This window comes from Phocoena sinus, chromosome 13 (genome assembly GCF_008692025.1).
Source record: "Phocoena sinus isolate mPhoSin1 chromosome 13, mPhoSin1.pri, whole genome shotgun sequence".
NCBI classification, from domain to species: Eukaryota; Metazoa; Chordata; class Mammalia; order Artiodactyla; family Phocoenidae; genus Phocoena; species Phocoena sinus.
In genome coordinates this window covers 31004644-31030300 of record NC_045775.1, presented here as the reverse complement: position 1 = coordinate 31030300, position 25657 = coordinate 31004644, and the positions used below count along the sequence as shown (strand labels likewise).

The window sequence follows — 25657 nt, the reverse complement described above, 5'->3', positions numbered from 1 at the left end:
TCTTATTACATTCTGGTGGTTCTGGATGAGTCAAAAATAATTCCTAATAACTTTGAAGGTAGTATTGTGTAATAGAGCACTGGGTTAGAACTTGTAAGGACTGACTTATCCCAGCTGTGCCACTAACAAGCTGTGTGACCTTGAGCAAGTCATTTTTAAAGGAACTTTTAAACCTTAGATTCCTTTTGTGTAAAATGAGAACAATAATATCTGACCTACTTATCTGACAATGAGAAAATACATATAAAAAAGCACTTTTGGTGATGCTCATAAATCTTCAGGAGAGATGGGGCACTTCCATTTGAGAGGGCCTCTACACTGTCATGGGATTGACACTTGGGAAGGAAATATAGGCTGCCACAACTCAATCACTGCCATTTTAAATCTGTGTTCAGCTGCTCCTTTGAGAATTTTTCAGCAATATAAATGAATTTTATAGATTAAAAGTAGTGTAGCTCAGGTAATAGAAGATCCAGCAAGTTGATGATTCAAATTATTTCAACCTATCTGGACAGTTTTTTTGTGTGTTTGTTTTAAAAAAGACTTGGCTCACATCTGGCTTCTCTTCTAAATGGGAGAGAAAGAGTTTAGCACAGACCCAAGGGCATCATGGGGCACTTTCCCCATAAGTGCAGGCAGCCCTGATGATATACTGACTAACAAAGAGTACAGGAGGGACAGAAATCTGGTGAGAACCCTCAAACACAGCTAAGCCTCCCATGGAAATCTTTCCTGAGACCTGCTCATGACACCAGAGCAAGAGGTGGAAGCTGCCTTCTCCATCGCCCCGTCCCCTCCCTTGTGTTGAACAATCCATGTCCAGATCAATAAAAGTCCTCCTAAATTCTAGAGGCAGGCAAAGTTAAATTGAACTATTAGTTTAAAAGAAGTATGTGATAGAACTTTACTTTTAATATTGAATATATACAAATTATGTATATTTGTATACCTATCTTATAATAAATGGAGATCTCTTATACAACCAGGATGTGGTATACATAGACCCTTTTATTTTTAGTGAATGGGAAGTTTGGAAGTCGTAATGCTGGATTTTAACACTGTGTTGGCCATATCTGATTTATTTGACAAATATTCCCTTGGTCAAGACCCTTCATCATTCTGGGAAATGGGAAACAATGCAAAAACAATTTAATTCCTAATGACCAATTTATAATATTTTCCAGAAACTCAGTGGTATGAAGACTGCCTGCCTGAATATTTCTGGCTACTTCATGAAAGTACAGAGGTTGTTACATTTCTTTTCTACTCTGTGAAGTAATTTTACAGGACTTTGAAAGGTACCAACTAGATTATAGCAAACAGTACCTGTAGGTTTTAGTTCCGTCTGTCTGGATTTGATAGATTTTTTTTTCTCAGCTGTTAATATTTCTAGGCTAAAGAGTCACTTTTCTTTCTTTCTCCCTCCCTCCCTCCCTCTCTCCCTTCCTTCCTTCCTTCCTTCCTTCCTTCCTTCCTTTCTTTTTCCCTAGTTTAGTTTATTCTAATGAAGTAGCTCTGCTTTCACCAAAGTCCCCAAATTTACATCATTTAGTTGTTCTTTTTCTCAGGTTCTGAGATGCGTCAAGCAGAACTTTATACCAGCTGTGTAATCACTCCAGTTCATAGGAGGCTGTTTTCCATTTTGTTTTCCTTACCCTCAGAAGGAAGAGTGCTGAGGCGGAAGGAGTGTAGGATTTGCAGTCAGACATCCTAGGTTCATGGCCTCACTCTGTCATTTATTAGCTATATGAGCCTGAGAAAGTCCTTTAAAAATGTCCTGAGCCTCGGTTGTTTATTAATCTATAAAATCGAGAAGTTAACATCTGTGTGTCTCATTTATCCATTTAAAATTAAATTGTCATAGAGTGGGTGTTGGGTACTGTTACAGTGACCCTATTTTTTTTTTCTTTTGTTTGTGAAGGGTTCATTAGACTTTGAACTCCATAGGGCAGGAATCTTTGTATTTTCTTTCCCCTTCCTATCAGTACCTCACCCATAGAGTCAGTCTCCCACGTGAAATTATCTTCACAGTTGAGGACTGTCTCCATTGGTGCCAAAGCCACAGCTCGACCTTGCCTAACTTTGTGTCTGGGAGGAAAAAGCAAGCATGCTTATCAAGGGGAAGATAACAGAAATCTAAAAGGAAGTTATAATACTGAAGACCACAGAGTCAAGATTAAAAACTGTCTTGACAGGCTGTGGCCCTGGGTTGGAAACAAGGTGAAATTAAACTGTGATAAGAAAAGGTTCCTCATTTAAGTTTAATATTTAATAATAATAGCTAATATTTATTGAGCATTTATGTATGCTAGGCATCCTCTTAAATATACGTGTTATGTAATTCTTATGACAGTCAGATGAGGTAGGTATCATTATTATAAAGATGGGGAAATTTAATGTAACCTATCCAAGGTAGCTCAGCCATTAAGTGTTAGAACCAGGATTCCAACCTACGAAGTTCTAAAGCACACACACTTAACTGCTGTGGCAGTTAAGTTAATGGTAATTTGTTATGGCAGGAATAGAAAACTAATTCTGTTGCATTCATTTCCCAACAGAAACCACAGTCTAAATATTAAACCACACTACGATGAGGCTAAAACAAAACTAACAAGGATAGAGAAGCATTAGTTTTCAGATCATGCCTTACTATTTTCTAGATTGGCCAGACTATTTCGGGAATATTGGGTCAATTCTGAAAGCCATATTTTGAAAGTCATCAGCAAATTTTAAGTGAATCAAGCATAAGAGTGATGAGCATAAGAGTCACAAAATTTTAAAACTTTGGAAATGGATGCATTTTGTACACACCTAGTTTTGTCCTATTCCAGTATCTTCTGGGAGTATTGATGTATTTCATCAAGGTATATAACAGATTTTTTTGCTGTTTTTTTTTCTGATTTCAAAGATTATTAGACAAAGTTTAAACATCTCCAAAATATAAAATAGGTGACAGAAGTCCACTCGAATCCCTACTCCTCACCACTCTCAAAGCCTTGCAGGATCTTACTCTTTTTATTTATATGTCTATTAACCTATCTATATATGTGTTTATATTTTTGAGTAAAAAGCATCACAAGGTTTATAGATTATGAATCTTGAAAGACAAAACCTTTTCCAAGATTCTACAAATATTTTCCTACACTTTAATGGCTTTTTTTTTTTTAATTTAGATTTTTTGGTCTACTTGAGAATTTATTTTTGTGTACTATGTAATATAATGATCTAATTAAAATTTTTTCTGTATGCATAACTAATGGTCTTAACAGAATTTGCTGAATAATCCCACCCAGGTGGTGACCTTTACCATATACTAAATCCCCATAGTGCTTGTGTCTGGTTTTGTATTCTCTAATCTGTTCCACTGGTCATCTATTCCTGAGCCAGTGCTGTGCTTTTGTTTAGGTACCTGGCAGAGTAAGCTACCCTCATTCATCTTATTTTTCATACTTTTATTTATTTATTTAAAATTTCTTTATTTTTGGCTGCGTTGGGTCTTCGTTGCTGCGCGTGGGCTTTCTCTAGTTGTGGTGAGAGGGGGCTACTCTTCACTGCGGTGTGCAGCCTTCTTATGGCAGTGGCTTCTCTCGTTGTGGAGCATGGGCTCTAGGTGCATGGGCTTCAGTAGTTGTGGCACACGGACTCAGTAGTTGTGGCTCACTGGCTCTAGAGCACAGGCTCAGTAGTTGTGGCGCACGAGCTTAGTTGCTCCACAGCATGTGGGATCTTCCCGGACCAGGGTTCGAACCTGTGTCCCCTGCATTGGCAGGCGGATTCTTAACAACTGTGCCACCAGAGAAGCCCCACTTATGATGGTTTGACTTAACAATTTTTCAACTTTACAGTGGTGCAAAAGCAAAACTCAGTAGAAACTGTACTTCAGATTTTGAATTTTGGTCTTTTTCCAGGCTAGCAATATACCCTACAATACTTTCTCCTGATGCTGGGCAGTGGCAGCGAGCAGTAGCTCTCAGTCAGCCACTCCATCAAGAGGGTAAACAACTGATACACTTGCAGTGATTCTATTCCCATACAGCCATTTTGTTTTTCACTTTCAGTAACTGTATTGAATACAGTTATTTATTGAATGTATTCAGTAAATTACATGAGATATTCAACACTTTATTATAAAATAGGCTTTGTGTTAGATGATTTTGCCTGACTGTAGGCTAATGTAAGTGTTCTGAGCACGTTTAAGGTAGGCTAGGCTAAGCTATAATGTTTGGTAGGTTAGGTGTATTAAGTGCATTTTTGACTTATAGTATTTTCAATTTACAATGGGTTTATTGGGATGTAACCTTTCAGTAAGTCGAGGAAGATCTATAGAGAAGCGTCAGACTTGGGAACAAAGGCAGAGAAGATGAGTGTTGAGGCACCATCCTGCAAATGAAAATTAAGTGAAAATCTACACATGGAAGGATGCGACTCCCTACACTTGGTCCTCATCCTGACTCCTTTTCCTTCTTCAAACTAGGCTCTCTGGGCAAAAGATTGAAGAATTCTCTGGAGAACCTGTCTGGCCCAAGGCAAAAATACCACAGCTTCTGACAATTTAGGGTTTCTTGGGAAATGGGCAGTTACCCTACAGAGATGGCTATTATTGAACCATCCTTGCCCATGCATACAGAGCTTTTTAGTATCTCCCTCTTAAACAATCCCTCATGGGCAATGGCAGAGAATGTGGTCAGGCTACAGGCAGTCCAGAGGCTGCCAGACTTCTCTATATAGCAGGCAGTTTGTGGAAACATTGTACCAGCTTAAGGAGTCTAGTCCATATGGCATGTTCAAATTTTCAATAAATGCCTAAAATTTTTTTAAAAATCAGCTCTTTTGTATCTCCCTCTTAAACATGAATAGACTGCCAAAAATATAGTTCAGAGACCCAAATAGAAAAAAAGAAGTCCAGAGAAAACAGACTACTAAGGAGCAGAAGAAAATTAAAAACAAAATCTTTTACATTCTTAGGGAAATGAGAACGTTTTGCATGAGTGAAACAAGTATGGAATGCTTATAAACAACACCGAAGAACAAAACCATAAAGAGCTCTAAGAAATTAAAAAATTAAAGTCAAAATTAAAGTCAATGAATATTAGCAATGAATAATCAGAAACTGAAAATATTTATAATACCACTTTACAGTAGCATAAAAAATATGAACTGTTTAGGGAATAAACCTGAAAAAAGATGTGCGAGACCTGTACACTGAAAACTATGAAATGTTGCTGAGAGAAATTGAAGAGGATAAATAAATAGAGAGGGGTATTTTGTTCATGGGTTAGAAGACTGAATACTTTAAATGTCAATTCTCCCAAAATTGACCTATAGATTTAATGCAATCCCTATCAAAATCCCAGCAGCCTTTTTTTTTTTTTAATAACCTCATTCTAAAAATTCACATGAACTGTGAAGGACCCAGAATAGTCAAAACAACTTGGAAGAAGAAGTATGAAGTTGGAGGACTAAAACGACCTGGTTTCAAATATTATGATACAGCTATAGTAAGCAACACGGTGGTGGTATAAGACAGGTAGATCAGTAGAACAGAATAGAGTGTAGAAATAGATCCACACATTGCTGACTGATTTCTGACAAAGATGAAAAGATAACTCAGTGGCAAAACGATAGTCTTTTCAACAAATGTTGCTGGAACAATTAAATATACATATGCCAAACCCCCCCAAAAACAAACAAAAAAACCCGTAACTTCATATCTTGTACCATATACAAAATTAATTCAAGATAAGTCAAAGACCTAAATATAAGAACTAAAACCATAAATCTTGTAGACAAAAACAGGAGGAAAATCTTTGCGACCTTCATTTAGGTAAATATTTCTTACTTATGACACCAAAAGCATGGTCTATAAAGAACAAACTCATAAATTGGACTTCATCAAATTAAAACCTCTGATCTTAGAGAATGAGAAGACAAGGAGAAGATATTTGTAATGTGTATATATGATAAAGGACTTATATATGGAAAATATAAAGAACTCTCAAAAATCAACAATAAGAAAACAACCCTATTAAAACGTTTCATCAAAGAAGATACGTGAATGATCAATAAGCACATACAAAGATGCTTAACATCATTAGTCAATAGGGTAATGGAAATTAAAACTTTAGTGAGATACCACTCCATACCTATTAGAATGGCTAAAATTAAGAAGTCTGACCGTACTAAATGTTGGTGAGGTTTGTAGAGGAACTGGAGCTATCATATATTTCTGGTGGGAATGTAAAATGGTACAACACTTTGCAAAAATAATTTAGCAGTTTCCTAAAAGTTAAACCATGCACCTGTCATGTGATCCAGCCATTCACTCCTAGAGAAAAGAAAGTATATGTTCATACAATGACTTGTACACAGATGTTCATAGCATCAATAGCTTTACTTATAAGAGCCCCGAATTGGAAACAGCCCCAGATGTCCATCCACAAGTGAATGAATAAACAAATGGTGGTATGTCCATATATAGTGTCAGTTCTGCCCTGCCCCAAGACCAGCCAGATTCAAGGGAAGGGTACACAGACTCCACCTCTCACTGGCAGTAGTGTCAAAGTCACAGTGTAAGAAGAGCATGTGGGATGAGAGAGATTGTTGAACATGCCACAGTGTCCCCGAAATACTAACCCTTTTTAAAGCCCTTCATCACATATCAAACTCAGAACACAAAAGAGCCATTGTCCCATAACGTAGTACAGTGCCCCTGTTTGTCGAGAGCCCATTAACCAGAACCGCTCTGCCTCTGGTTAATGAAAGCTTGTTTCTGAGAGGCAACAGGGTGTGTCCTATCATACACTAAGTGCTCTTCAAGAATTGTCTGAGCTCAAAGAAATGCAGTACAGGATTGTGGCTTGAGGGTCAGATGTGAAAATTGTAATTAGCTTAGGTCAACACTTATCGTGGCTGCTGTTTTCAGTGGAGTATTTCTGGTTGCCCATCATGTCTGTGCATGGTGTGGCCAAACTTTTTGGCATTGTTCAGTTCTCCAACCTCTAGACTTTTCTAGAAGATGCTCACTCTCTTGAAATTAGACCCAAGGGACTTCCCTGGTGGCCCAGTGGTTAAGACTCTTCCCTCCTAATGCAGGGGGCCGGGGTTTGATCCCTGGTCAAGGAAATAGATCCCACGTGCTGCAACTAAGAGTTCGCATGCCACAACTAAAAAAAAAAGATCCCGCATGCCGCAATGAAGATCCCACATGCTGCAACTAAGACCCAACACAGCCAAATAAGTAAATAAATAAACATTAAAAAAAAAAGAAATTTCACCCAGGCAGCTATTAAACTAGCTCCTTCATTTGAAAAAAAATTTTTTGTGGTAACCAAATGGCCCCAGTTGATAAGGAAAAATCTCTTTTTACCAAACAATATCTCCCAATAATGTAGTAGGGTTGATAGCAAATCAACATTCTATAACACCCTTAAAGTCAAGCAACAATTATCAACGGTGTTGAAAGCATCAGGTTGATGGGAAACTTTTCATATAGAGCCAGAGTGATACCATACAGATTACTTCCCAGTTGCAGGGGAAAAAATGTAACTGTCCCATCATAGGATCACCTTCATCCAGTGGTTGATCTTAGCACCACTAATGGTAGGTCAACCACATGTTACATGTTTTCTGATGTGCTACACAGATGAGGTAAACAACACTACCTATGATGTACAGCCAAACTTGACTCCACCAAACTTCAATCTCCAGTTGATAAGCAATACAGAAAACAGGAGAAACTAATCAACACTGTAAAGAAGTATCCAGAAAAATCCAAAAGATGGCACAGACCATAGCACATCTGGCTTGGTCTGTTTAATAAGTCAGTGTTATGAAGAGAGAAACTGTTACTATTTCAGAAGAGAAAATTATTATGATGCAATGTGTGGACTGTTTAAGCCAGATATATAGGACATTTTAGGATGACTGAGGAAATCTGAATATGGATTGGTATTAGAAAAGATTAAATTTTATTTATATGGAACAGTAGTAATCATTAAATAAAAATCCAGGTTATAAAATAGTATATATAATATGGTCTGACTTTGGTACAAAAAATACAGAAATATATAGTTGTCTCTTGGTATCCCAGAGGGATTGGTTCCAGGACCCCTTGTGGATACCAAAATCCAAGGATGCTCAAGTCCCTCATATAAAGTGATGTAGTGTTTGCATGTAACCTATGCACTTCCTTCTGTATACTTTAAATTGTCTCTAGGTGGGCTTCCCTGGTGGCGCAGTGGTTGAGAGTCCGCCTGCCGATGCAGGGGACACGGGTTCGTGCCCCAGTCCAGGAAGATCCCACAGGCTGCGGAGTGGCTGGGCCCGTGAGCCATGGTCGCTGAGCCTGTGCGTCCGCAGCCTGTGTTCCACAACGGGAGAGGCCACAGCAGTGAGAGGCCCGGGTACCGCAAAGAAAAAAAGAAAAAAATGTCTCTAGGGACTTCCCTGGTGGCGCAGTGGTTAAGAATCCGCCTGCCAATGCAGGTTGGATCCCTGGTACGGGAAGATCCCACATGCCGCGGAGCAACTAAGCCCGTGCGCCACAACTACCGAGCCTGCACTCTAGAGCGACCCACAACTACTGAGCCCACGTGCCACAACTACTGAAGCCCAAGTGCCTAGAGCCTGTGCTCCGCAGCAAAAGAAGCCTCCGCAATGAGAAGCCAGTGCATCGCAACGAACAGTAGCCCCCACTTGCTGCAACTAGAGAAAGTCCGCGCGCAGCAGTGAAGACCCAACGCAGCCAAAAATAAGTAAATATTTTAATAATTGTCTCTAGATTACTTGTAATGGCTAATTCAGTGTAAATGCTATGTAAATAGTTGCAAATACAATGTAAATGCTATGTATTAATATATTGTTGCCAGCATGGCAAATTCAAGTTTTGCTTTTTGAAATTGTCTGGAATTTTTTTCCCTAATATTTTCGATCTGCAGTTGGTTGAATCCATGAATGTGGAACCCAGGGATACAGAGGGCCAACTGTATATGCAAACTGATTGTCTAAACTGAAACACTTAGGAGAATAAAGGGGGGCACTATTGATACATATGCCAGGACAACAGATATAAATTGGTTCTTCCAGGTGAGCCAGGAGGATGGCCATCCTAGAAGCAGCTGTTCTCAAACCTCATCGTTCTGTAGAGTTGCCTGGGTGTGGGTGGGTGTTGGGTATGTAAAATGAAGTTTCTGAGGCCCCATTCCCAGAGATTCTGACTCAGTAGCTCCAGGGTGGCCCAGGAATTGGTCTTTTTCACAAGTGCCCAGGTGATTCTCATGCTGGGACCGGTGAGAGAATGGAGCTTGGCCTAAAGCAGTTTTTCTGCTGATGTCAACACTAAGCAGGGATTGGCTAATCTTTGTGGATATATTTAATTGAATTCTGCTTTTTTTTTCCTTCTTGAGTTAATGACTCAGCAATCCATCTGTTGCCTATTAAAAGAGACAGGAAAGTACAGTGGTTAAATGAATGGCCTCTGCAGTCTGATAGAACTGGTTTGAGCACCAGCTTTAGCACTTGTTAGCTGTATGACACTGGGTATGTTTCTTAACATCTCTAGGTTTGTTTTCTTTTAGGTAAAATAGGAATATTGATAAAGTTATGAGAATTAAATGAGATAATACATTTAAAGCATAAAGTAAGTCTCAATAAACAGTAGTTATGACTGTTATTATGATCACTATTACTATTACTGAACAGGCAGGCATTGCACTAGGCTGACCCTGGAAGTGCATGACGTGTGTCACTGTCTCTCAAGTGTAGGGTGTCCCCTGGAAAACAAAATGAACTCCTCTTTCCTGACCCGCACAGATGATTCATGAATGCTTGGTGAACAGCTTTACACTGCACATCTGTTCCCTGACAGCCTCTGAGAAGTCTGTGGAACAGTTTCCTGAGTCTTTGGCATGGGAGTCCTACACAGCACAGCTGCTTCAATATTGTGTTCTGAAATCTCGGTTCTGGTTACTGTGGAATAAAAAGCTGAGCACAGGAACTAGAGGGAAATTCTCCAGCCTTTTGAACTCAACTTGTCCTTTCTGGGTATGTTTTATTTCTTATCCAATGTAAGTCTAAGAAGGCAAGGTTTTCGTGGCAACATAATGATTGCTACCCAATAAGGGAAGATGATTTCCTGAAAGATTCCTGCTGTTTTCTTAGCAGGTGGAAACTTCTGTGGCTGCAGAGGCTGTGTGCTGTTATTGTCCTTCCTGGACTCATTCTTTCCATTCTGAGACAGGAAACAAAACATCCAGAGGAAACAATTGGTAGTTCTGTCCCTATTTGTACTTACTGGTGGGGGGGAGGGGGTGGGGACACTGGTTTTTTTAGGGGGGGTTCGCTTTGTTTTCTTTGTCTTTTACGCTTCCATCCTGTAACATTATCACCTATATTTTTTGAAAAGTCAAGATGCATCCTTTGACACATGGCCTGATAAAATATTTGAAACTGGAACTGTCCTGAAAACTCTGGGGCTTCTGGTTGCTGTGAGTACTTCCTCCTGGAGGGGTCTGGGCAGCTCTGTCCAGATCCATGTGAGGGATTAGAAAGGGTGCCCCGGGGCTTCCCTGGTGGCGCAGTGGTTAAGAATCCACCTGCGAATGCAGGGGACACGGGTTTGAGCCCTGGTCTGCGAAGGTCCCACATGCCGCGGAGCAACTAAGCCCGTGCGCCACAACTACTGAGCCTGCGCTCTAGAGCCCATGAGCCACAACTACTGAGCCCGCGCTCCTAGAGTCCGTGCTCTGCAACAAGAGAAGCCACTGCAATGAGAAGCCCACGCACAGTAACAAAGAGTAGCCCCTGCTTACCGCAAGTAGAGAAAGCCTGCGCACAGCAGTGAAGACCCAATGCAGCCAAAAATAAATTAATTAATTAATTTTTTTAAAAAAAGGGTGCCCCAGGTATATCCTACTTTACTTCATATAAGGCCCAGAGGCAATTTTGCCCCTAAGCTTTAAGAAATTAAGCTTCTGCACCCCTCACTTGCCAGGGCCTTGTTCTTTCTAAGGCCCTGGGAGGAGGCCTAGTGATGTGTTCATATGTTTGTGTATAAATAGCAAAAATAAGATATTTTGTATTGTCTTCTATTGAAGATGATCTCAGAAATTTTATAAGCTTTAGGCCCTACGAATCTGGATCCACTCCTGACAAGGATTTCCTTTCTGGCCACACCTTTACATAACCAGATGGTAAGCAGCTTCAGTTGCAGGCCAGGACATGCTGCAATGCCAAGGATGGAGGGGGAATGCAAGAACAGAAGAGTGTTCATCACTCAATTAGCTACTGGAATGCTGAGAAAACTGCAAGCTGAAGCAAGAGCATATCTCCTGAGGAAAAAAAAAGTTATAGACTCTGGTCTGGTGCAAAGGGTTCTTTCTTCAGAGGGATGGGTGGTTAAGTGGCACTAATCAGTTATTTGTTTAAAAGTCTTTGAGAAAAATTAGTGATCTACCTTTAAATCCTCCACATATAAAAATACCATTTCCTATGTGCTGTGCTTCAACCACCCCAAGCCCTGGAAGGGTTGTCTCCTGCAGTGGAGAGAACCCTCCAGTGGCTACTCCTAGCCCCAACTGCTTTGCTAAGTATGTGACTTTGGCCAAATTATGAATCCCTCCAAACCTCACTTTGTTCATCTTTAAAATGAGGGTGTTGGATTAGGCAGCCTCATCCTGAAACTTGAATAATTTTATGGTATGCAAGTAGAAGTTAAATGTTTTCTATAGTGATACAAGGATATTTCCCTGGGAAAATAGGAGGCACGTGTCGGGAGGGAGGTTGACATATGGAGAAAATTTGTACCATATGGGATTAGGAAATTAAAAATTATCTCCTCCTGCTCAGTAAATGTGCCAAATATGAGCCTCTCACCCTAAGAACTGTTTTTCTTTTAGCAAATGAGAAGAAGACATTACGAGCATTTCCAAAATTAATAAAATATTCATGTCACGTCAAATGTGAGATGGGTGTAGGCAGTGATGTGTTAGGCTCTAGGAAGGAAATTTGTATTTAAGATGTGCTCTGTGTTATTTGGGAGACTACAACTAAAATAAGACTATCCCAGGGGAAACAGTCATCAAACAAAGTTGATAAGACATAACCATGAGCCAGAATTGATAATGGGCTGATTTAGTAAATCATGGTGCATGCATTCTATGGAAAACTATGTAATCATCAAATAGAATGAATCACATTTATATGTATTGACTTGGAAAGGTGTAGAAGACATATTGTCAAGTGAAAATAAGCAAGTGTTGAACAATATGAAGGGAATGATCATGTTTTTTAAAAAGCAAAACTGAGACTCTAAATAGGCAATTCTGTGTTTGTATAATAAAAGTGTGGAAAGATACACCCTGCCACCAGTTACTTTAAGAGGGTGGGGTTGGACAGAGGTGGAAGAGGGAATTACTTTTATTTTTTTATCTTTCTGTAATTCAATTTGTTTAAATTGTTACAATAAGTGTGTATTATAATTTTTAAAAGTGCTTTTGTAAAACAAACAAACAAAAAGCATAACCTTTGTTTCCTTAGGCCTCACCAGTGTGTGGACGTGTGTTGGCTCATACGGCTCCATCTTTCACTCTGCAGTAACCCCAGCTCTGCACTAAAACTCACCGGGTGACTTCAAGTCCAGCTGTCTCCTATTTGGGAAGGGGCCTTAGCACAGCTCCAAGGCAGATGCCTGCCCTGAGGGGGCGCTGTCCATGCTCGGCCCTCTGCCAGAGCTGCAAGGTGGCACCCTGTTCCCTCGGATTCCCGAAATCCCAGCAGCACCTTTGTTGGGGAAGGAGGAATGCCTTTCCTCCCCCTTCTCCATCACCCTTTGCTGGGTGGTCACCATGGGGGCCCGCCTGGGCTCCGCGAGCACATCAGCCCTCCCAGGCTGGTCCCACTCTTCAGAAATGCCTGGGCCCTCTATGTGGGATCCGCCTCCGGGGGCAGGCCCACACACCATGAATGCTAAGTTGTGTGGGGAAGGCAGAAATTCAGTGAAGGGAAAGGCCCAGGGTCCAGCTGGGGCTGGAAGGAGGGATGGAGATCGGAGACATCAAACTGTGAACCGTAACGCCGGCCGTAGCGAGAGAGTGGAGCGAGAGTGAGAAAGGGAGAGGCAGCCGGCCCACCACTGTTGGCCAGTCTGGGGCGCACTCTGCTTAAACACAAACAGTCTCACTGAATGAACAAATGTATCAGAGAAGACCACTCTGTGACCCTGATGGATCGAGACAAAAACAGGACCCCTCTGGAATCATGTCTGACCGTAATCAAAGCCAAGAAATTGTCCAGACCACAAAAATGGCCACCAAACATTCCTCTGTCCTGGGTAACATGAGTGACTTTGTCTTCTTTAGCAATTACAGCTGTGGGCTCGCCTTGTTCCTCCTGCCTTCTAGATGAGTAAGGTACTAATCCTAGGATCATCCCTGCTTCCTGACAACATCCAATCCAGAGCAGAGCCTCCTTGAACCCTCCCCAGAATCACTGAACACAAGCCCAAACCCTATCCTAAGCCCTTTTTTAACACCGTCTTACTGACGGTATGCAGTCTTCTCAAAAGAAGTGCAGTTGTCGCAGCTGGAGAAAATGAATGATGGGGGCATGCCACGCAGCGTGTCCCATGCAGCAAGCCTTAGTGGCTTAGGGTGGAAGAAGAAATGATATAGTTAGGGACACTTCCAGAAAGTCAGCCAAACTCTGGGCTGGTGGGGACAGCAAGAGAAGCAGGTCCCCTCAGAGTGCAGCAATCAGCGGAGGGATGCCTACTTCTAACCCTTAACTCCATGGGCTATAACACCTTTCACTTGTGCATTGTTGCCAGGGCTTTGCCATCACACAGAGAAGGGCTGCTTCTAACTGGAAGGATGCTGCTGAGCTCTGAAGGTCAGTTCTGGCTTTCTTCCACATTTTACTGTACTTGAGTGACCAAGGCAGGCCATTCCACTTTGGCCGGAGGGCAACTGACTCCAAGGAGGAGAAAATAGATGACAGATGTCAAGAGCTGCATTTTGCAACCAGTGTTTTCTCACCAGCGCTACCTCTGGTAGTTCCTGGATTTTATAGTTGATAGTACCCCAGTAGACCTTCAAGCTAGCACATCCCTCCCTTAGCAAGGAACTTTTGGATCTGGAGCATTTGTATTTAAAAACAAACAAAACCCAGGGTGATTTTGAATGACATTAAAAAAAAAATCCAACATGTACTATGCTGCAGATGGTGTTGAAGAGAGGAAAGTCGAGTCAATAGCAAGTTGCCCCTGTGATTTGAATCATCAAATTAACTAATGTTTATTGGGCACCTACTTTCTACGAGGCTGGCCACTGAGGAATTAAAAGATAACTGAGCTGGGCTTCCCTGGTGGCGCAGTGGTTGAGAGTCCGCCTGCCGATGCAGGGGACACGGGTTCGTGCCCTGGTCCAGGAAGATCCCACATGCCGCGGAGCGGCTGGGACCGTGCGCCACAGCTGCTGAGCCTGCTCTCTGGAGCCCGCAAGCCACAACTACTGAAGCCCGTGCGCCTGGAGCACGTGCTCCGCAACAAGAGAGGCCACTGTGGTGAGACGCCCGCGCACCGCAATGAGGAGTGGCCCCCGCTCGCCACAACTGGAGAGAGCCCGCGCGCAGCAACGAAGACCCAGCGCAGCCATAAATACATAAATAAATAAATATAAATAAATCTATTCAAAAAAAAATCTAATGCAAAGGCATAGGAAATGTACACAGATCACTGTGGTAATGGGAAGAAGGGGATGATTACATCTACTGGAAGGATCGAGGTTGTCAAGTTTGGATTTTAAAATCAGAAAATGATCGTGAGGCGTTCTTGATCTGGGCTTCAGTTCATCGGCCAACAGCCATGGACATAACGGTCACCTACTTGCCCCTCTCCTGGAGCGTGTGAGGGTCCTGGTCCCTAAGACATCCTCTCTGGCCCTCCACGTCTCTGCCTTGCGCGCCAGCAGCCTGATAGAAGGACTGACTCAGGAGAGAGTCAACTGCTGCTCAGCTCTCTTGATCCCTAAGGAGTCTCATCCCCAAGGTGCAGAGGCCGTAGGAATTGGAAACTGATCATTATGAGACTCTCAGAGACTGGAGAATAATCAGAAAAAGGGGTCACTAGTGTCAAAAGCGTAATTATGATAACTCATTCAGCTTGCTGAAAGAGAGTGGAGGAATTGGGAATTATGCCCCTACGCCTAGACAGTCTCCCTGCTTGATTTAACATGGTCACATTTTTTCCTGTTTTGAGAATGAGAGGAAGACAGATGCCTACTTTATTTTTATTATTTTTTTTTTGCGGTACGCGGGCCTCTCACTGTTGTGGCCTCTCCTGTTGCGGAGCACAGGCTCCGGATGCGCAGGCTCAGCAGCCATGGCTCACGGGCCCAGCCGCTCCGCGGCATGTGGGATCTTCCCAGACCGGGGCACGAACCCGTGTCCCCTGCATCGGCAGGCGGACTCTCAACCACTGCGCCTCCAGGGAAGCCCCAGATGCCTACTTTATAAATATAAAAACACAGCACTAGAGGGAATTCCCTGGCGGTCCAGTGGTTAGGACTCCGTGGTTTCATTGCCGAGGGCCCAGGTTCAATCCCTGGGTGGGGAACTAAGATCCCAAGATCCCACAAGCCATGTGGCATGCCCCAAACCAAAAACAACCCCCCCGCCCCCTGCCAGCACTAAGGTTTTTATAACTGTTGATTCGGTGAGGGAATCCAATTAGCCTGTTTAAACCACAAATTAAAGTGTGTGTGTGTGTGTGTGTGTGAGTGTGTGTGTGTGTGTGTGTGTGTGTGCGCGTCTTAAGTCAATAATTTAAAATGTTAACACATTTCCAAGGTGCCTTGAGGGGAAAAATTTGGTTAAATTTTCAGTGTGAAAGTGACATTGGCATTGTGTAAAGAACACTCCAGGAGACAGTAGTTCCAATGGTCCCCACCCCGTGCCACCCAGAAGTATTGGGTGTATATCCTAAAATCTTCAAGTATCTGGAAAAGTGGTTTCCTTCTTAAAATGGATCATATCCTGCTCTGAGTGCAGGAATCTGACTAATTAGGAGAAATCTTCCCCAACTGCGATAATTCAGCCTGGGGTGGGTCACCATGGATTAAAGAGCAGTCTTTGGATTCTCACTGGGAGGGAGCCAGGGCCTGAAAGCAATGTTCCTTCCGTAGAGAGAACACATCTCTTGAGAAGTGGAAATACTTTTCCGGCAAAGAAACTGCTGCTGATTCAATATTCAGTTCCAATTTCTGTGTCAAATGCTGGTGTGGAAAAGATTCTTGTGTTATGGGAAGGCTCTGGACTGATGACTACAACAGACTGTGCACAGAGACAATATTAAATAAACGTTGAGCTTTAAAAGTGCTGTGAATAGTCAGGTATTTACAAATGAAGTGATGAGATGAGATTTGGGATTTGCAACTTACTGGAGGAGAGGATGTGGGGTACAGATGAAACAGAACTGGCCATGTGTTGATAATTATTGAAACTAGGTGATAGGTCCATGGGGGTTCATTATACTATTTTCTCTACTGTTGTAAACATTTGAAAATTTCCATATAAAAAGTTAACAAAATCCCCGAAAGTATGACTTTGTCTTGTTTGAATGAAAGATGTTTTTAAAAATAGATAATTTGGGACTTCTCTGGTGGCTCAGTGGTTAAGAATACGCCTGCCAATGCAGGGGACATGGGTTCCAGCCCTGGTCCGGGAAGATCCCACATGCCGCGGAGCAACTAAGCCCCTGCGCCACAAGTACTGAGCCTGCGCTCTAGAGCCCGTGCTCTGCAACAAGAGAAGCCACCACAGTGAGAAGCCCGCGCACTGCCACGAAGAGTAGCCCCGCTCACCGCAACTAGAGAAAAGCCCACACGCAGCAACGAAGACCCAACGCAGCCAAAAATAAATAAATTTTAAAAATAATAAAAAATAAAAACAATTCATAGAAATTGCTTACTGAAATATAGAATATAGCTAACATTATCGGTGCTCACTGTGTGCTTGGCATATAACTTTATATTACGTACATATGTAATTATGTATTTTATGTAATGTATAGATATACATGTTATTTTAATTTGTATACATAATTTAATCTGTACATATATTAAATACACACACGTGTATGTAAGTGTATCAATTCGTTTACTTCCTGTCAACAACCCCATGAGTTAAGCTCTATGTAAATTACCGGTATTTGCAGATGAGGCAGTGAGGTGATATGCAGGTTAAATAACGTGCCCAAGGTCGTTAAGCAGATTTGAACGCAGTCAAGACTCCAGAACTCACGCTCCTTCTTAAACAGCACCTCTGCTGTTGCCTGTATCCAAGCTGTTCTGTACATTTTCGCCAGCAACTTCCCGTATCAACTTATTTTTAATTTTTAAATTGATTTGGGAGTGGTGGATGGGCTGGAAATTTTTTTTTACAAGACTGTTCAGCAATTCTGCTGAAGCCGCCTGTGCCCCTTGGCCCCAAGCGCGGGTTTGGCGGGACCCAGCTCCCGAGGTGCGGTCGGGCGGGTTGGCCCAGGAGGCCAGTTACCCCGGGTCCTCCGTTGCCGGACCCGCCCCCGCTGCTGGAGCGGCGCGCGGGCCGCCGCGTGGCGCCACCTGGTGGCCAGAAGCCCGGCAGCGGCGCCTGCGAGGGGCGGGGCGCGCGGTCCTCCCGGGGGACGAAGCTGAGGGGTGTCCTTGCGGTTACAAACCCGGGGCAGATGGGCCGCCCTTCAACTCCTGTCTGAGTGGAGCAGGCCTCCGGAGGGCCAGCTGGGCCCGGCCAGGGAAACTGGGTGAGCCCTCCCTCCAAGCCGCCTGCCCAGCCCGAGGCAGGGCTCCCCTCAGAACCTGCTCCACCTTCGAGAAGTGGGAATTCATTTAAGAGGGGGTGATTTTGCCTAAGGGCTCTGAAAATGAGCCCTTAAACATTTCCAAGCACTTAAAATTCATGTATTTTTGCATATAGGCATATACTCATTTATTTGTATCCTCATCTCTTTCCAGAAAGGGTATTAAAGCTGGAATTATGTCCTACAATTTTTTCCCCTCACAACAGTCATTTTAGGCTTGTGAAGAGCAAGTGTGATGACCCCCAGAGCCCTGACCTATGGACTAAGCAATGCCGACCAGAGTGTGTGGAAGGGCATCTGGCCGCAGAATTGAGCACCTCCTTGACTGGCAGACCAGCCCTTCCCCCCCGGCTCTGGACAAAAATGACACAACCGGAGAGGCAGAAGAGTACTTTAGGGTCCTGGCAGAGGGCACAGTGCAGAAGGTGCAGCCCCCATCAGAGCAGGGGCCTAGGTACCAATTCTCCCTCTTCCATTAGCCTGGCAAGAAGATCGGTGAGACCCGTGTAACTTTCTACCTGCACAAGGTGAATTCCCAGGACTTCATTGGCTACCTGAACCTGAAGGCAACCCTCTATGGCACATGCTCCCTTTCCTATGGTTTGCACTGCCTTGGGGCTACGCACGTCCTGAAGGAAGCTCTTTCTTGGGTCCTCTTCAGCTTGCAGGCCACAGGCCACGTGCTGCTCGGCACCTCCTGTTACATGAAGCAGGTCCTGGGTGCCACAGAGGGAAGGCAGCCCCTCCAAGGTGGCCCCTCATCCAGACCTGCCCAGAGATACTTCAGTGAAGGCCCAAGTGTACGGAGCCTTTCCTGGCCCAAGACTAGACTGGTCATCTAGTTTACTTTGTGAATACTGTGTTATTGTGCTTAGGGGCACCCCTCTCCATGAAAGGCAAGGTCCTATCTGAAGGGTGAAGTCATTTATTACGTCACTCTATTAAGGAGGAGGAACATTTCTCAAATCTGATCCTGAGATCTGAGCAGGGCATACTTGGGTGGGCTGCAGAGCCAGTGATCTCACTTTGTATAGAGATAGAGGATGTCAAGATTGCCAATGAGGGGACTAATGGGGGCAGGGCTGGAGAATGGTGTATAAATGAGGCACCCAAGAGGGATTAGTGAAGACTTGTTTCAGACCCTTTGGGCAAATGTGTAGGTCTCTCAGATACTGAGTGAATTGGGGTTTAGTGCTGTGAATTCTGGGGACAAATTAGCTATGTTGGAACCAACCCCCAAACTGGCAATACCACTTGTTCTTAGCAGAGTCAAGAGAAAACCAACAGACGAGGGAAGGTGTGGTTCTACTCTTAGACTAGAGCTGGGACAGAAGCCTGTAGTCCCTGGGTACCAGTGCAGTACTGACTTGGTAACTGAAGTGAGAGCACCCAGAGGTTAGTGATGGAGTCGGGGCTCCTTAGATAACCATCCCTTCCTCTTTGACTTCTCCTTCTGATGCTAAACCTTGCAGGATCTAGGTTTAGTTTTATTTAGGAAAACATTTTTCCTGTCATCCATGGTTCTGATATGAGCCAACAGGGAAACTGGTTAAGAAGGTAAATGCCAAGTTTGCATTAACAGCAAGCACAGCACCTGGGCCAAGGGATGTAACTATCTCACTGTAGTATACTTATTCTTTGCTGGTTGTCACCATTCCTCTGTTGAAAGGAGGCGGAGATGGCTGGGTCTTGGCCAGCCCTCACGGCTGGGTGAGCTTCAAGCACTCCTTTTCCCTCAAACTAAGTGAAAAACCTCTTTGGCCCCCTTTATCTGACCTTTTTACTTGGTTGGTGAGAAGGCCTGGCAAAGCGACCACATTATTTCTCTTGGCCTAGAGTAGAGCCCTAGGCCAGCCACTCCCTATCTCCTTTTCCTGGCTTCACCTTGGTCCTGCTGGCAAGGGCAGGTTCCATCCCCATGCAAGGTGCAAGTCCTGGTCCTTCTGACTGGAGGCATGTGCTTCTGCAGGATGGAGATTCTGAAAAGGAGAGTGGAAGAGGTCAGAAGAATGCCCAACTCCATACCCTCAACCAGATTCCAGCTGCCTCCTCTCCTAGGGTGGACTAAGGGAGCCTCGACTTTCCCCTCGTGGCTAAAGTGTGCCATGACTCTGGTCAAACCATCTCTCTAAAAAGCTGTGTGTTCCATTAGCATACAGTTAGCTAAAAGGTCATCCAGATGACAGGCCTGGCAACCAAGAAACAGCTGTAGTAACTAAGGATGTCTGGTTTAGGATAAAGAAGGCATGCCAAGACCAGTCTCTCTTTTAAATATTCAGGAGTTTCGTAGAAGAGAAGATTTTTTTTGGGGGGGGGATAGGATTAGAGGACAAAATTGGGACTGAGGAATAAGGTACTAGGAAGTGGATTTTTTTTTTTTTTTTTTTTTTTTTGCTTCAATAGTAAAACTAGCCCCCATGGAGATATTCAAGGAGGTGTTTCTGACCACGTGGTGGTGCCCTGGGAAGGAACGTCCTGCTGGAAAGCCATCCATTCCTGCATCCCTTGTCTCAGGCTTTCTGGAACAGTCCTATTTTCAATATTCTGCCTGTGACGGTGACTATAAACCATTACATGTCCCAGAAACTCCAGTATGCCCACATTCACTCCATACCCCTTTGAAAGCCTCTTGATCTTGGAAACAGAATAAGGATGTTTTGGCAAATATATTCTGACTTGTGGTTCGTAAAATATGGGCAAGGTGCTAGGGTTTTATCCAACTCTGACGGTCTGTAACCCCACATTTATCAGACAAGGTTAAGTAATCACTTTAGATTATCTAATGACATAGTGGCAGAATAGGAGCTAGAACCAAGGATCTGGCTTCTCTTTGGATGTTATTTGAGGCTTTTACAAATTCTGGCTCAAGAGGGGCCAGCTGCCCATGATGAGATACAGGACTCATCTCTTGGTTTGGAACAAGCTTTGCCTGCTCCATTCTGCAGGTCTTTACTCATCTCTCCCCCCTCCTCAACACATCTCCATAATGATGGCTTTCATCTCTTAGTTCCGATGCCCCTGGCACAGTATGAGACCAGACAGAGTTCACTTCTGGGCTGAGCTGGTGTTTTTCCACAGGTGAGCTCTCAGCTGTATGTATATCCATCTACCCTTGGCAAGGACAAGCCCTGGTGCAATCCAGTGTCCCTAAGCTAGTGGTGTATTTGGAGAGTCTGCTATTGCCTTGGAGGCTGTTAAGTCCTTGAGGGCAAGGCACATGGAATCATTACTCTGAATCTTCGGGCAGCTAATAAGGTGTTACAGCCTGCAGGCATTGGATAGATATTTGGTGTTTGCTTCTCTTCTCCCACATGAAATCTCAAGATTCCGTCATCTGGGGAGTCAGTTCCACCTGGTCGCTCCTCTTCCAAGCTCAGCTTCGGGAAATAAGGAGTGTGTCTTCCCACATACAGCTCTGTTTTCAACTTAATGTGTTTATGTGAGTACCTAGAAACCATGGTGACAGGCGCCATAGAAATAGAAAGAGCAGGGAGGTGGAATATAGAAAGGGAGGACCCCAAACACCAGGGGGCTGGAAGAAGCGTCTTTGTGACACCAGTGTTTATTTTGAGCTGGCAGGAGTATTTATCATGTCTTTGTGCACAGCCTCTCCCCTGGGAACGTAAATGCCATCCACTTCCTTATGTGCTTACATCCTCGTGGTCTCCAGAGGAGGAGAGACGCTACATTCAGTGTATAAGGATACACATCATCATCACTACTTCTTATCTTTGTGTCACTTGTCACTTTTCAGTGCACGTTCACGCACAGGGGTCAGAGCTAACCTTCAACTCTGCTTCCTTGAGCGGGCTTCCCTCTGCTAAGATTGGGCTGTGCAGCGATGGAAATTCAAAGCAGGCGGGACCGATGGCTAGTGCATTCTGGCCAGTGTCATTCAGGTTAGAATGTGCTGTGTGGAGTGATCTGAGTCATGGAGTGACAGCTGGCACTTCACAGAAAACGGTGATGGGCTGCAGGAGAAATTTTGCTAATTTTATGTCCCGAGACAAAGGAAAAGGTAAACCATAAATGGACCCTGTTTTCAAGGCCGATGGCTCCTTGCCAGCACAAGTGAACTTCAGTGCTCTCAGCCTGGTCTGCCTGTGCTGATCCTGAGAAGGGCCACACAGCTGTCTCTATCCCTCCTCAAACCAGACTGAGTCAAATGTGACAGGAAATAGAGTCCTGGGCGTGGCTGGGCATGTTCCAACTTCATATCTATGACCCCCTTCACGCATGTCCGATGTAGCTGAACGGTGCTGCCTACAAGTCCTGCAACTTCTTGTTCTCGTGTTACCAAGCAGGACCCTATGAGGCCTTCCTGAGACACTTCTCCCCTGTCCCCCACCTGCTTATTGTTTGATTTGCATAAGCGAAGGTATAAGTTCATATGTCTTGAGAATGAATTGTGGATAAGTTTGAACCACCAGAAGGATTTTTCATCATTGCTGAAGCCATTTTATAATGTAAAAATTTCTTTTTCCTATTTTAAGTAACCAAAGTCCATTCTTAAGAATACGTTGTCCAACAACTAAAACAGTCTCAGAATTTGTTACTTGTCTGTGATTTATACTGATTCCGCCTTCTGTTATCATCTGATACCCTCGGGGTCCATTTGAAATGGCATTTACTTTGCAGCAGGCATCTAGGATGCTTGTTCCAGGGTCAAGAACTAATTCAGAAGATGAAGCTTCTTTTAAAAACTCTAAAGGAGTTTGATTAGACATGACCTCTAGCGCATCTATGCTACCATGATAAAGGGCTTGTGTACACCTTTCAGCAGACCCCAGTCGTTCTTGTCCGTGAACAAGCTTTGTTACTTCTGCAGCGAGTCATTTCTGACCACCCTGCTTTTCTGGCTCTCTGACATGCAGCTACATTATGTGGTCAATCTCTGGAAGGTTCAGAAAAGTGAAGAGCTTCAGGGACCTTTCTACCAAATCATCTTGCTGCCTCACAAAGAATTGATACAATTCAAATGGAGATGTCTTATCTGTTTAGCCAGACAGCATTGCCAGCGGACTTCCCCAGTTTTGCTCCAGTTGTAATTAGAGGAACAGATTCTAAATATGTTTTCTCCGGTGAACTTATGGATGAACTCATATCCAGACATGATATTGCCCAGCTGATCAGATCCACCTAGTTGGACCCGGCATCCATAAGGCTAGAACAGGTAGTAGCAATCATAGGCCTGGAGCACCTGGTATTAAAAACGTGGCCAAACTCATGCCTTTCAGGCTCTGGAGCGGAGTCTGCATGCTCAGTCGGCTCAGCAGCGCACCCCTGCGGAAGTGGCAGCCCACTGCAGCTAGGAAGTGCAGCAGGTGATACTTCTGGGACCACGCCGAGGTGTCCAGCAACGTGAAGCTGCCCTGGGTCCGCGCGTTAGTGAAGAGCTGCTGGTGATCAGCCGCCAGGGCCTTGAGCCCTCGCTGCAGGGCGGGCGCGTTGATCTGCGAGCGCTCTGCGTCCGGTGCCTCGCGCTCCTTGGAACCACCGCTCGGGTCTCCCAGGCGCGCCGCGGCGCCTCCCACTAGCGTCATCGTGCTGTGGCCTGCTCGCTGGGGGTGAGACAGGCCCAGCAGCGCCAGCAGATGCCCCACATGAAGTGAGCCGGCCGTGGGGTCGAAGCCACGTGTGGAAGAGCTCTGGGAGCTCTGTCTTCATCCCCCTCCCGGAGAAGAATTCCTTGAACAGATCCCGAGCCTTCTGCACCACCAGAAACCCCTGAGCGCCCGTGTGGGCCTCACGCAGCCCCAGAGGCCGGACTCACGGCCCTCCTCAGGTACCAAACCACCGACCCTGGGAAATTCACAGCCACATGGGCGCCGCCATCTTGGCGAAGCCCCAGGCTAAGAGGAAGAGGATGATGGGTATATGGAGATGAACACGATGAAGATGAAGGTGGTCCACCTGAAGGATATGAGGAAGACGAGGAGGAAGAAGAGGAGGAGGAGGAAGAAACGGTGCTGGTCTGGTTTGGTCTTGTCTGATCTTTGAGACGCCTCTGGTGAGTGGCAGAACCTCGAGCGTGAGGACACCAGGGTGTACTTACCTACTGGGATGCCTTGATTGGAGATTTTCTTTTTTTGGGGGGGCCGGGGGGAAAGGTGTGAGACTTGGTCACCTGGTTTTGAGCGGAGTGCCGCTTTAATTGGGTTTTCCCCTCTGAGGGGAGGAGTTCTTCCGCCGTCGGGCACCGCCTGCGTGGTGCTGGGAAAGTCCGGCAAGACTGAGGCTGGTCTGAGCCCCCGTGTGGGACAGTAGGTAGGAAATTTTCCATTCTCGTGCTAGGGAACTGCGACCTTGAGAGGCCCGCGAGCTCTGGTTTATCTAGTTCTGGTCTGTTTCCGGTAATACCGGCCCTGTGAAAGAACAATGGGGAAACTGAAAGCCTGAATGATACTTTTAAAAAACAAGAGTTTCCGAGTATGGGTAATGTGGAACAAAGTTCACTGGCCCGACTGCCCAGCTTGAGTAAACTTTGAAAGTTGGAATGTAGTGGCAGTATAATTTCTGGAGGCTTGAATATCCTGGCAGAGAAATGTCCAAATCTTACCTACCTCAATTTGAGTGGAAACAAAATCAAAGATCTTGGTATAGTAGAAGCTCTGCAAAATCTTAAAAATTTGAAAAGTCTTGACTTGTTTAACTGTGAGATCACAAGCCAGGAAGATTATAAAGAAATTATTTTTGAACTGCTGCAGCAAATCACATATTTAGATGGATTTGACCAGGAGGACGGGGGAAATCGGTCCCAGGAAGGCTCCATAGGGTTCTGCTGGGTTACAGACTCAGTCTTAAATCTGAAATGATCAAAGGTGACTGGAAAGCTATAGAATATGGCAAAGAAGTGATTAAGTGACCCACTATTTAGGAAAAGAGGGATGAGCCAATTTGGACTAGTTGGAGAGTAATTATAGGACCCCAAATCATGTTTTTATCTCCCAACTAGTTGACATGATTCAATAAAATCTTTAGAATTATTTTTGCGCTTGGCTTATCTCTCTTCTTTAAAATTGTGGGAAAAAAGCCATAAGATTTATTATCTTAAACATTTCTAAGTGTACAGTGTTAAGTATATTTACACTGTTGTGCAACCAACCTCCAGAACTTTTTAATCTGGCAAAACTGAAACTCTGTGCCCATTGAACAACTTCCCATTTCCTGCTGCCCCCAGCCCCTAGTTACTATCGATGGACTTTCTGTTTCTATGAATTTGACTTCTCTAGATATCTCACAGAAGTGGGATCATACAGGATTTGACTTTTTGTGACTGGTTTATGTCACTTAGCACAATGTTCTCCAGGTTCCTTTGTGTTGTAGCATGTGTCAGAATTTCCTTCTTTTTTGAGGCTAAATAATATTCCATTGTATGTATACATACATTTTAATGATACCTGTTGATGGATACTTGGGTTGCTTCCACTTCTTGGCTATTGTGAGTAGTGCTATTATGAACATGACTATGCAAATAATCTCTTCAAGATCCTGCTTTGGATTCTTTTAGATATACACCCAGAAGTGGGATTGCTGGCTTGTCTTTGTCTGTTTGGGCTGTTGTAACAGAATACCATATCCTGGGTGGCTTATAGACAGCAGAAACTTATTTCTCATGGTTCTGGAGGCTGGAAAGTGCAAGATCAGGGCATGATTAGGTGTCTGGTGAGATTTGCTTCCTGGTTCATAGACGACTGTCTTTTTGCTGTGTCCTCACATGGTGGAATGGGTGAGGGAGCTCTGTGGGGTCTTTTTTATAAGGGCACTAATCCCATCATAAGGGCTCTGCCTTTATCACCTAATCAC

The 25657-nt window shown here is 44.1% G+C and overlaps 1 long non-coding RNA gene and 1 pseudogene across 1 annotated transcript; one reads left to right on the top strand and one right to left on the bottom strand.

Moving 5' to 3' along the window:
• The first annotated feature begins 8695 nt into the window (after positions 1-8695).
• On the top strand, positions 8696-10284 carry LOC116764688. Its single transcript, XR_004352978.1, has 3 exons — positions 8696-8753; positions 9763-10041; positions 10159-10284. It is a non-coding gene; the product is annotated as an uncharacterized LOC116764688 (long non-coding RNA).
• A 12009-nt stretch (positions 10285-22293) lies between these two features.
• On the bottom strand, positions 22294-23686 carry LOC116764003 (annotated as a pseudogene).
• Between the last annotated feature and the right edge of the window lie 1971 nt (positions 23687-25657).